Source organism: Pongo pygmaeus, chromosome 7, assembly GCF_028885625.2.
Source record: "Pongo pygmaeus isolate AG05252 chromosome 7, NHGRI_mPonPyg2-v2.0_pri, whole genome shotgun sequence".
NCBI lineage: Eukaryota > Metazoa > Chordata > Mammalia > Primates > Hominidae > Pongo > Pongo pygmaeus.
Genome location: NC_072380.2, coordinates 101734104 through 101744334, shown reverse-complemented (window position 1 = coordinate 101744334; position 10231 = coordinate 101734104). Strand labels below are relative to the sequence as shown.

The following is a 10231-nucleotide window of genomic DNA, read 5'->3' as shown; positions in this document are numbered from 1 at the left end:
AAAATCACACCACTCATTAAAGGAAAGGAAGTGCAGATGGCCATTATTAATGATGAGGATAGGGCACAATAATCATGAAAGCTCTGTACTTAAAAATAAGTATTAAAATGGCTGTGGTATTAATCATGCCAGAGACATAGATTATATCCACATAAACCAAACATCAGACAAAGAATAGGAACAAAACCATTCCTTGTTGATTATTTTGACGACATCACATCATCTGGGTAATTGACTTTGTAAATTTCCTTATAATTTTAAACCAGTAAGTTTGATGTAAGAATACTTACCAACACTTTATAACTTTTTTATCTGTAAAAGAATACTGTTAATATCTACTAATTTTGTTTCTCATAGAGATGAGGCTTAATTAGAATCCTCAAGAAAAATTAACAGAAAAATACAAAGCTTTTTTAATAGATAATTTAAGTTGAAGTTTTTTTGAAAAAAGAAATTAAGACAGAGGGCTCACGATTTCCACAGCACTTCCACTAATATCTAGGTGAACTTATTAAAACAAAAATAGAACAAAGAACAGCAATAAAGAAATCTACATTATTTTTCCAACTGGGTAGATGCTTTTGTCATTATTATTTTAAAAATCATATTTGCCATCTCATGTGTAAAATGCTTCTGTCAGCATCGTCTGGACAAGGTAGCCCAAATTCCCACTGCTTTAATACATATTTGCACAGTCAGTTGGTGTTCTCATAGAACCATAAAGTTGCACATTATGTCCTAAAAATATCCAGATGCAAAGCAATGAAAATGTTGAAACATTAAGAGAATAAGGGAAGCTTTTAAATTTTATAAATGTAACTAGAACAAGCTGATTTTATCCCAAAAAGCACAAAACATACTTTATAATAATGTAAAAGTAAATAAAATTTTAAAATGGCAAAAGGGAAATGCATTCCTTTTATCATTATACATCCTTTGAAAATAAATAGTCTACATTAGATCATCAATAGAAATATAGGTGTGGGTGTTTCTGTTACGTAACATTGTTGGTGGAGATTTTGCCCACCACCCATATTTAAAAATGCAACACAGCTTACACTAGAATACCAACCAATTTAAAAAAAATACGACTTAGAATCTGACATTTCCCTTCAGAGTGTGTAATTCTTAAAAAAAAATTTTTTAAGGCAAAATGCTAGCAGGGAAAAAAATCATTAAAGTCATTATTGGTCTAAACTCTCCCCTTATCTGGATAAGAATATAAAACTTTGAATCATCCTCAATAAGAGGGCTTGAAAAAGGTCAAACCCTCAATTCACCTTTTGAGTGGAGGTAGGTGAAGTCTACTTTGCCCTTACTGCAGCCCCTATGACTCCTCATGTGAGAGGCTCTGTGATGTTATTTTAAGTCAGTGATCCTCCAAGTGTGTTCCCCAGACCAGCAGCATCAACATCCCAAGGACTTACTAGAAATGCAAATTCTCAGCTCTGCCCCGGACCCACTGAATCAGAAACTCTAGAGGTAGGGCCTAGCAATCTGTGGCCTAATGACCCTCCAAGACTCAAGTCCGAGAACAGCTGTTCTAAATCATCTTGAAGAAGGTACCAGGTGAAGATCAGTATGTTCACAGAGCTTCTTCAGCTGGAAGGGATCTCAAGGTTAAATGTCTTTCTTTTACAGATAAGAAAGTTGCGACTCATGTAGTTACCGGCTAAAGTCAGTGTGCAACTGAGACGTGAAGCTAGGCCTCCTGAAATCAGGTATGGGTACTGCTTTACTCCCTGTCATGATGACTCCATACCCTAGACTACTATCTTTGGTGTTAAAAACACTACTGACATTTAAGAATCATTAAGTGTGGTATTGTCTCTTCTTGTATGAGGGTGAATCTATTACAATATTCTTTAAGTTATGCAGAAAATTCTCTGCTAATTACATGTGTCCACTAAAATAGTGATGGATATTTTGATATCATAAATATTTTAATCATATCATTTTTTAAAAAGAGAGCTTGTTTGATTTTTGTTGGCAATTTTCTGTCCTTCAAGTCTGCCAGTAAGAGAGTAGGCTAGTCAATACAAATATAATGTGAGCCACATAGGTGATTTAAAATGTTCTAGTAGCCACATTTTAAAAGGTAAAAAGAAACAGAACGGTAACGTTAATGATATATTTTATTTAACTCAATCATCCAAACCATTATAATTTCAAAATATTTTTATGGTACTAAGTCTTAAAAATTTATTGCCGGTTTTGCCTACAGAACATCAGAATTTGAGTTGGCCACATTTCAAGTCCCAATAGCCCCTGTGACTATTGGCTACCATATTAGACAGCAGAGATAGAGTTTTCTGCTTAGAATTCACATCTGTCACATGCCGGTTGTGTGATTTAGAGGGTTTGTTAATGCTGTTTTCTATTCTATGAAATGAGTATAATGAAATTTTTACTTCATCAAGTTGGCATGAGGATTAAAGAAATTCTTTAGATAAAGCATTCTTCACACTACTTGGCAAAAAGTAATTTCCCAAATGTTAGTTTTTGTTGTTATTAGTTCATTACTATGGAAGGGCTAAGGATATAACAACACGTTGAGAGGAGTTTAGAAATATTGTCTTACAAATGGACTAAAACAATTTTTGATCGTACGTTGACCTTTCAATGAAAGAACATAGGATCTCACACTCTACTTTTAAGATGACACAATGTAAGAAAATTTGGACTAAATAAAAAAGATTATTGGATGTCTCCTATGAAAAACAATGCATTATTTAGATTAGAGCAGATTTGTCTTACCAGCTTGGACTGCTATAACAAGATACCATAAACAGAGTGGCTTGCAAACAAGTGAAATTTGTTTTTTCACAGTTCTGGAGGCTAGAAGTCCAAGATCATGGTGCCAGTAATGTAGGTTTCTGTGGAGAGCTCTTTTGTTAGTTGTAGATGGCTGACTTCTTGTATCTTCACATGGTAGAAAGAGCTCTTTGGGGTCCCTTTTATAAGGGCACTAATCTCATTCATGGGGACTCCACTCTCATGACCTAATTATTTCCCGAAGGTTCTACATTCAAATACCATTAACTTGGGGTTAGGTTTTCAACATATGACTTTTGGAGGTACACAAATATTAAACTCATTGCAATGCACTTCCAGGTTATCTAAGTCTAGCCTTTGCAGTATTTTATAACTGCAAATTGTAGATAACTGATAGCAATGCAAAATAATTCATGTTCCTAGAAATGCAAATGAATTATGTCTGGTGGGGAGGTTCAATTGACTTTCCTCCATTCTCCTCCCATGGAAAAAAAGCCAGTTGCATTGGTTTATCATTTAAGTTCAACATTTCTTTACTGAGGAAAGTTTACTCTATACATATTTATGCTTGTTTTACTTCTCCATTGAAAAGTTGTGACATCTGCCTGATTCTCTAATTTATAGTTAAATAAAATATATAATAGTGCTCAATTTCTATCCCCATGAGAGTCATGATTTTATCCTCTTTGTACAATTACCCTTTAAAATACTTATCTAGCATTATACTGTCAAATTTATAAGCATCACTATGAGCTCAACAAAAATCTAGCAAACTAAAGTATTAGGGATCATCTCTTTTTCTTGATTTTGGTTGTGAATATACATTGTTAGAATCTTTTCTGTGAAAGCTTCTGAGGTTTGGAGACACAAATAGTGTACAATCTTTGCCTTTGAAGACATCACAGAACACAAGAAGAGGAAGTTAAATAAATAATTATAAAGCAAAGTGTTCCAATGGAGGGATGTACAAGTTGCTGGAAGTCATTAGCTGGCAGAAGTGATGGGCAGAGGGGTTCAGGAGACACTTCACTTGAGGCAGAAATATTTGAGCTAGTGTTGAAGGATGAAAAGGAAATCTTAGGGTAAAAGTAAGAGAAAGGTCATTTTGGGCACGTGCTCTGGTGTATGTGAAGCTTGCATTTCTTCTCTGTCTTTGAATTTATACCTGAATTGCTTAATTAAGAAAATGCGTCTGTAAGACTCTTTTGCTTTTATGGCCTAAATGCATAAATCTGACAAGTGCATACAACCTTTTATAGCAATTCAAAACTATTAGGGCTATTTCCTCTGACTTGCATCAAGCTGAATAAACACACTCTGTTCAAGTGGAAACTTGTTATGCTGCCTTTCTCTGCCTTTCAAAGTAATCAAAGCAGGGTTCTTGAAGCCTGAGTGTCTCACCTGTGCCTCCTAATGGCTCATTTATTTTGTTTATCCTGCTTTTGGGAAAATCAGAGGTAGCTTGACATTTGCATTGCTAATAAATGGCTTTCACATTGCATTGGTACTTCACGTGGTTCAGATTGGCAACTTGCATTTGAACAGGGCCATCTGGTCAGTGCTGTTAGGAATACCTATTTTCAGAGTCATATTTTAACATAAGGGATATATACATATGATATCTTTGTGCTCACTATAGAATTTTCTTCTCCATTTTAAGTTCTTATGTTACCAGGTCTACAGGACAATGTATTTGCATTTTGCATTGCTGGGTTAGGCATTCTGTAACAGTAGGCAGCTAGTCAGACATGAGCAGGACAGGAGAGACCCCGTCCACCACAAAACCAGGAATGTCAGGAGACCATCAGGTGGTTGCTAACTGTCTCTCTACGATAATAATTGTACCTAGAAGCAGATTCTGCACTCCTCAAATTTCCACTTGGTTTGGCCTGCCTGCCTCCACTCTTGCCTTCACCATGTCCATCAGGGTGACCCAGAAGTCCTACAAGGTGTCCATCTCTGGCCCCCAGGTTTTCAGCAGCTACTCCTACATGTGTGGGCCTGGAACAACTCCTTGAACTTCTCCCGAATGGGTAGTAGCAGCAGCTTCTAGGGTGGGCAGGGAACTGGCATGGGTCTGGGTGGAGACTATGGTGGGGCCAGTGATATGGGGGGCATCATAGCCATCATGGTGAACCAGAGCCTACTGAGCCCCCTTAAGCCAAAGGTGGACTCCAACATCCAGGCCATGTACACCCAGGAGAAGGGGCAGATCAACACCCTCAACAAGTTTGCCTCCTTCATCGACAAGGTATACTGCTGGAGCAGCAGCAGAAGATGCTGAAGACCAGTGGAGCCTCCTGCAGCAGCAGAAGACAGCCCAGAGCAACATGGACAACATGCTTGAGAGCTACATCAACAACCTTTGGAGGCAGTGGGACACTCTGGGCCAGGAGAAGGTGAAGCTGGAGACAGAGCTTGGCAACATGCATGGGCTGCTGAAGGACTTGAATAATAAGTACGAGGGTGACATCAATAAACACACAGAGATTTAGAGTGAATTTGTCCTCATCAAGAAGGATGTGGAATGAAACTTGCATAAACAAGGTAGAGGTAGAATCTCTCCCAGAAGGGCTGACTGATGAGATCAACTTCCTCAGGCAGATGTAAAAAGAGGATATCTGTGAGCTGCATTCCCAGATCTCATTCCCTGGAAATGGACAGCATCATTGCTGAGGTGAAGACCCAGTATGAGGAGATTGCCAACCACAGCCTGGCCAAGGCTGAGCGCATGTACCAGATCAAGTATGAGGAGCTGCAGATGCTGGCTAAGAAGCATGGGGATGAGCCGTGTCACACAAAGATGGACATTGCTGAGATGAGCTGTAACATTGTTAGTGGCAGGAGGCAGACAAATCCTAGGAATACAGGGGCTGGTCCCTCATGAAGCCCGAGTTTCAAGCTGAAGACAGTTTAAAGCCTAGCTACAAGTCCCTGGAAAATCCGCAGACCAGATTGAGAACCTTTTCCCATTTGGCATGCTTTCCTCTGTTTGATCCCTACCCTTCACCTATTTTACATATAGCTACTCTTCCCTAATTGGTTTTTTACACTGTTGTACCCACCTTTGATTGTTGCTTTTGTTTTAGCATTTTTTGCACACTCACAAACCAATCAGCATGCACTCCCCCATTCTGAGCTCATAAAAGCTCTGGACCCAGCCCCACTGGGAGAGAGACCACCTGACTTCTGGTGGAGGACCACCCTGCATACCCTCTCAACTAAGAGCTGTTTTGTCACTTAATAAAACTCTTCTCCATTCTCCTCACCTTTCAATTTTCAGCATAACCTCATTCTTCATGGATGTGGGACAAGAACTTGGGACTCACTGAATGTGCATAGAAAGAAGCCTGTAACACTGCGACCCTTTGCCCTCTGCTGGTGGAGGGCAGCCATCCCACACAATGGGAAACAGCGATGGGTTTAAGCCAGTTCCAGAGCCATGGGAGGAAGCTATTAGCATACTGTAACACCCCATCTAGGGTTTTGGGATCACAGGCACCCTGGTTTGGGTGCCACTGCATTCCCCTCATCTGGACACCAGAGTCCACCATAAGAGTTGTTTGTGACACACCTGGTCCAGCTGCAAGTCCTGCTTGGAGCAGCTGGCCAGACCCTGCATTCTTGCTCATACACCCCCTCCTGCCAGGGACTGAGTGCACAGTCTCAGTGGTCATGGGATCCACGTCAGCATGCAAGCCAGGCATGGCCTGGTTGGCTGAGTAGACAGGGTGTCTGTCTCCTGTGGTGAGCCCATGCCTGAGCAGGCGCATCACCAGCCAGAGGTCTCTGATTGGCAAAGTGGCTGAGAAAAATCCTGTATCAACATCAGTGGGCTCCAGGCTGAGACTGAGAGCCTCAAAGGCCAAGGGACTTCCCTGGAAGCTGTCGTCATGGATGCCAAGCAGCATGAGGAGCTGGCTGTTAAGGCCACCAAGCTGTTGGAGCTGGAGGCCATCCTGCAGTGAGCCAAGCAGGACATGGCACACAGCTGCATGAGTACCAGGGGCTGATGAATGTCAAGCTGGCCCTGGACATTGAGATCGCCACCTACAGGAAGCTGCTGGAGGGAGAGGAGAGCCAGCTGGAGTCTGGGATGCAGAACATGAGTATCCATATGAAGATCACCAGTGTCTGCTCAGGTGGGCTGAACTTGGTCTACAGAGGCCTCACGAGCCTTAGCTATGGCCTGGGCTCCAGCTTTGGCTCTGGCATGGGCTCCCGCTTCTTCAGGAGTACCAGCTTCTCTAGGGCTGTGGTTGTGAAGAAGATTGAGACCCATGATGGGAAACTGGCCTCTGAATCGTCTGACCTCCTGCCCAAGAGAATGACCATGGCAGCCCTTCCCAGCCTACCCCATCCTGTGGCTGCCCCACAGCCTGTGGCAGAGGCTTTTGTTCAGTGGAGCACAGGGAACAGGAGACCCAACTGAGGCAGACACTGGTGGTCACTCCCACCGTGGGTGGGTTGAGGGCTAAATTGGGCTCAGCCCTAGCCTTCGGCCTACCCATCAGGGGAGTTCGCTGCCTGGGGTACCCCCTGCCCATGCCTCCATCTATGAAACAATTTTTTTCTTCCAAATAAAGCCTCAGCTAGCTCTGCCAAAAATACGATACAATACAATACCATACAATACAATACAATACAATACAGTACAGTACAGTACAATACAATACAGTACAATACAATACGTCTCAGCCAGTGCCAGGGAAAGACAGTCTCCTGATAGATAATAACACCTGAAATGTTTTCAGCAGCTTCCTAATAAGATCTCAGGAGTTGAACAAGTGGGCTCAAGCATGGTCACTAAAAGACAAAATAGTGGAGTTTAACTGGTATGTGACCTTCCAGGAACATTCAACTGGTAGGGAAAGAATGCCTCTTGTGAGAATGCATACAACTCCAGTAAACACACTGTATATTAATTTATTAGCTATTTTCGTTGTCTTTAGGCTTTCCCTTTTCCATCATCATGCAAATCTATGCTTCCCAATAATTTTTACTTCATGCCCCATGTAGAAAATAAACTTGCAAAGCACACTGGGATAGACAAAGACGTCTGCTCATATTTGAAGGCCTCTTGTCTGCAAGGCTTTATTCTTTCTGGGGACTGAGGGGAAATATCTATTTCAAAACAATTGAAACCCTTGCAGGCAAAATAACATGCTGCTGTATATTGATTTGGGAAGCTTTGCTATAAACTAACACCAAGTTAATTTAATTACATTTCTGCTGTATACATTTTTAAATCCTACATTGAATTCTCATCACTAAAAGAATAAAGTTCAGAGTTATTGTTTTACTTTTTTCTAATTTTATTTTATTTTTAAAATTGTCACATAATAATTCTACACATTTATGGGGTATGTAATAATGTTTCAATATATATAATGTATAGTGATCAGATCAGGGTAATTAAGATATCCATTATCTCACACATTTAGCATTTCTTTGTGATGGGAACATTTCATATCCTCCCAGCTATTTGAAACTATATATTATTAACTATAGTCATCCTAGAGTGCTATAAAACACTAGAACTTATTCATTCTATCTGACTGTAATTTTGTATTATTTAACTAATCTCTCCCAATAACCTCTTTCTCACTCCCCTTCCCAGCCTCTAGTATCCTGTTCTACTTTTTACTTCTATAAGATCAACTTTTTTTAGCTTCTACACATAAGCGAGAACATATGGTGTTTAGCTATCCATTCCTGGCTTATTTCACTTAACATAATGTCCTCCAGTTCTATCCATGTTGCCACAAATGATGGGATTTAATTCCTTTTTATGGCATAATAGCATTCTATTGTGCATATATACATACATATATATATATATATTTTCCTTTTTCCATTCATCTGTTGTTAGACATCTAGGTTGATTCCATATCTTGGCTATGGTGAATTCTGTAGCAATAAACATGGAGGTGCAGGTGTCTCTTCAATATACTGATTTCCTCTCCTCTGGATAAATGCACAGTAATGGGACTGCTAAATCCCATGGTAGTTCTAGTTATCATTTTTGTTTTAGGAGCCATCATATTGTTCTCCACAGTGGTTATACTAGTTTAAATTTTCACAAAGAGTGTAAAAGTGTTCCCTTTTCGCTGCATCCTTGCCAGCATTTGTTATTTTTTGTCTTTTTGATAATAGTCATCCTAACTGTGGTGAGATGATGCTTCACTGTAGTTTTTATTTGCATTTCTCAGATGATTAGAGATGCAATTTATATATATTTGTTAGCTGTTTGCATGTCTTCTTTTGACAAATGTCATTTCAGATTATCTGCCCATTTTTAAATTGGGTTTTTTTTTGCTGTTGAGATGTTTAAATGTTTATATATTCTGGGTATTAATCTTTTGTCGGATGAATAGTTTTCAAATTCTCCGATTCTGTAGGTTGCTTTTTGACTCTGTTGATTGTTTCCTTTGTTGTGCAGAGGTTTTCAGTTTGATATAATTTTATTTATTTATTGTTGCTTTTGTTGCCTGTGCTTTTGAGGTCTTATTCATAAAATCTTTTCCCAGGCCAGTGTCCTAAAGCATTTTCCCTATGTTTCCTTCTAGTAGTTTTGTAGTTTTGGGTCTTACACTGAAGTCTTTGATCCATTTTGAGTTGACTTTTGTAAAGGTTAAGAGGTGAGGATCTAGTTTTAATATTTTGCACATGTATGTAGTTTTCCCTACACCATTTATTGAAGAGACTGTTCTTTCCCTGATGAGTGTTTTTGGTACCTTTTTCAAAAATCAGTTGGCCATAATGTGTAGACTAATTTCTGAGTTTTCTATTCTGTTGGATTTGGTCTATGTGTTTGTTTTTATGTCACCACTATGCTGTTTCGGTTCCTACAGCTTTGTTGTCTATTTTGAAGTCTGGTAGTGTAATGTCTCCAGGTTTGTTCTTTTGGCTTAGGATTGCTTTGACTATGAGGGGTCTTTTGTGGTTCCGTATGAATTTTAGTGTTTTGTTTGTCTCTTTATGTGAAGAATGTCATTAATATTTTAATAGAGACCACATAGAGTCTGTAGATTTCTTTGAGTGATATGTCATTTAAAAAGTATTAATCCTTCAGATTCATGAGCATGGGATGTCTTTCCATTTGTTTGTATCATCTTCATATTTTTCATCCATCTTTTGCAGTTTGCCTTGTAGAGGTCTTTCACCTCTTTGGTTAACTTCATTTGTGTATTTTATTTTATAGCTATTGTAATTTGGTTTGACCTCTTGAGCCATAATTTCTAATTTTATGGCTGATTTTTTATTTTTACAAAGGTGGTCTGGTCCCCAGTAAAGAGAGGGCTTGTTTTGGGGAGGGGCTGTTATCTTTGCTATCTTAGTTAAATTATAAACTAAATTATTCCCAAGGTTAGTCTGACTCATGTCCAGCAATGACTAAGGGCAGCTTGAATATTAATGGCAAGATGAAGTTGGTGAAGTCAGATCTTTTCCTAAT

At 39.4% G+C, this 10231-nt stretch overlaps 1 pseudogene; it reads left to right on the top strand.

Moving 5' to 3' along the window:
* Positions 1-4691: 4691 nt before the first annotated feature.
* Positions 4692-7207, top strand: LOC134739970 (keratin, type II cytoskeletal 8-like; annotated as a pseudogene).
* The last annotated feature ends 3024 nt before the right edge of the window (positions 7208-10231 follow it).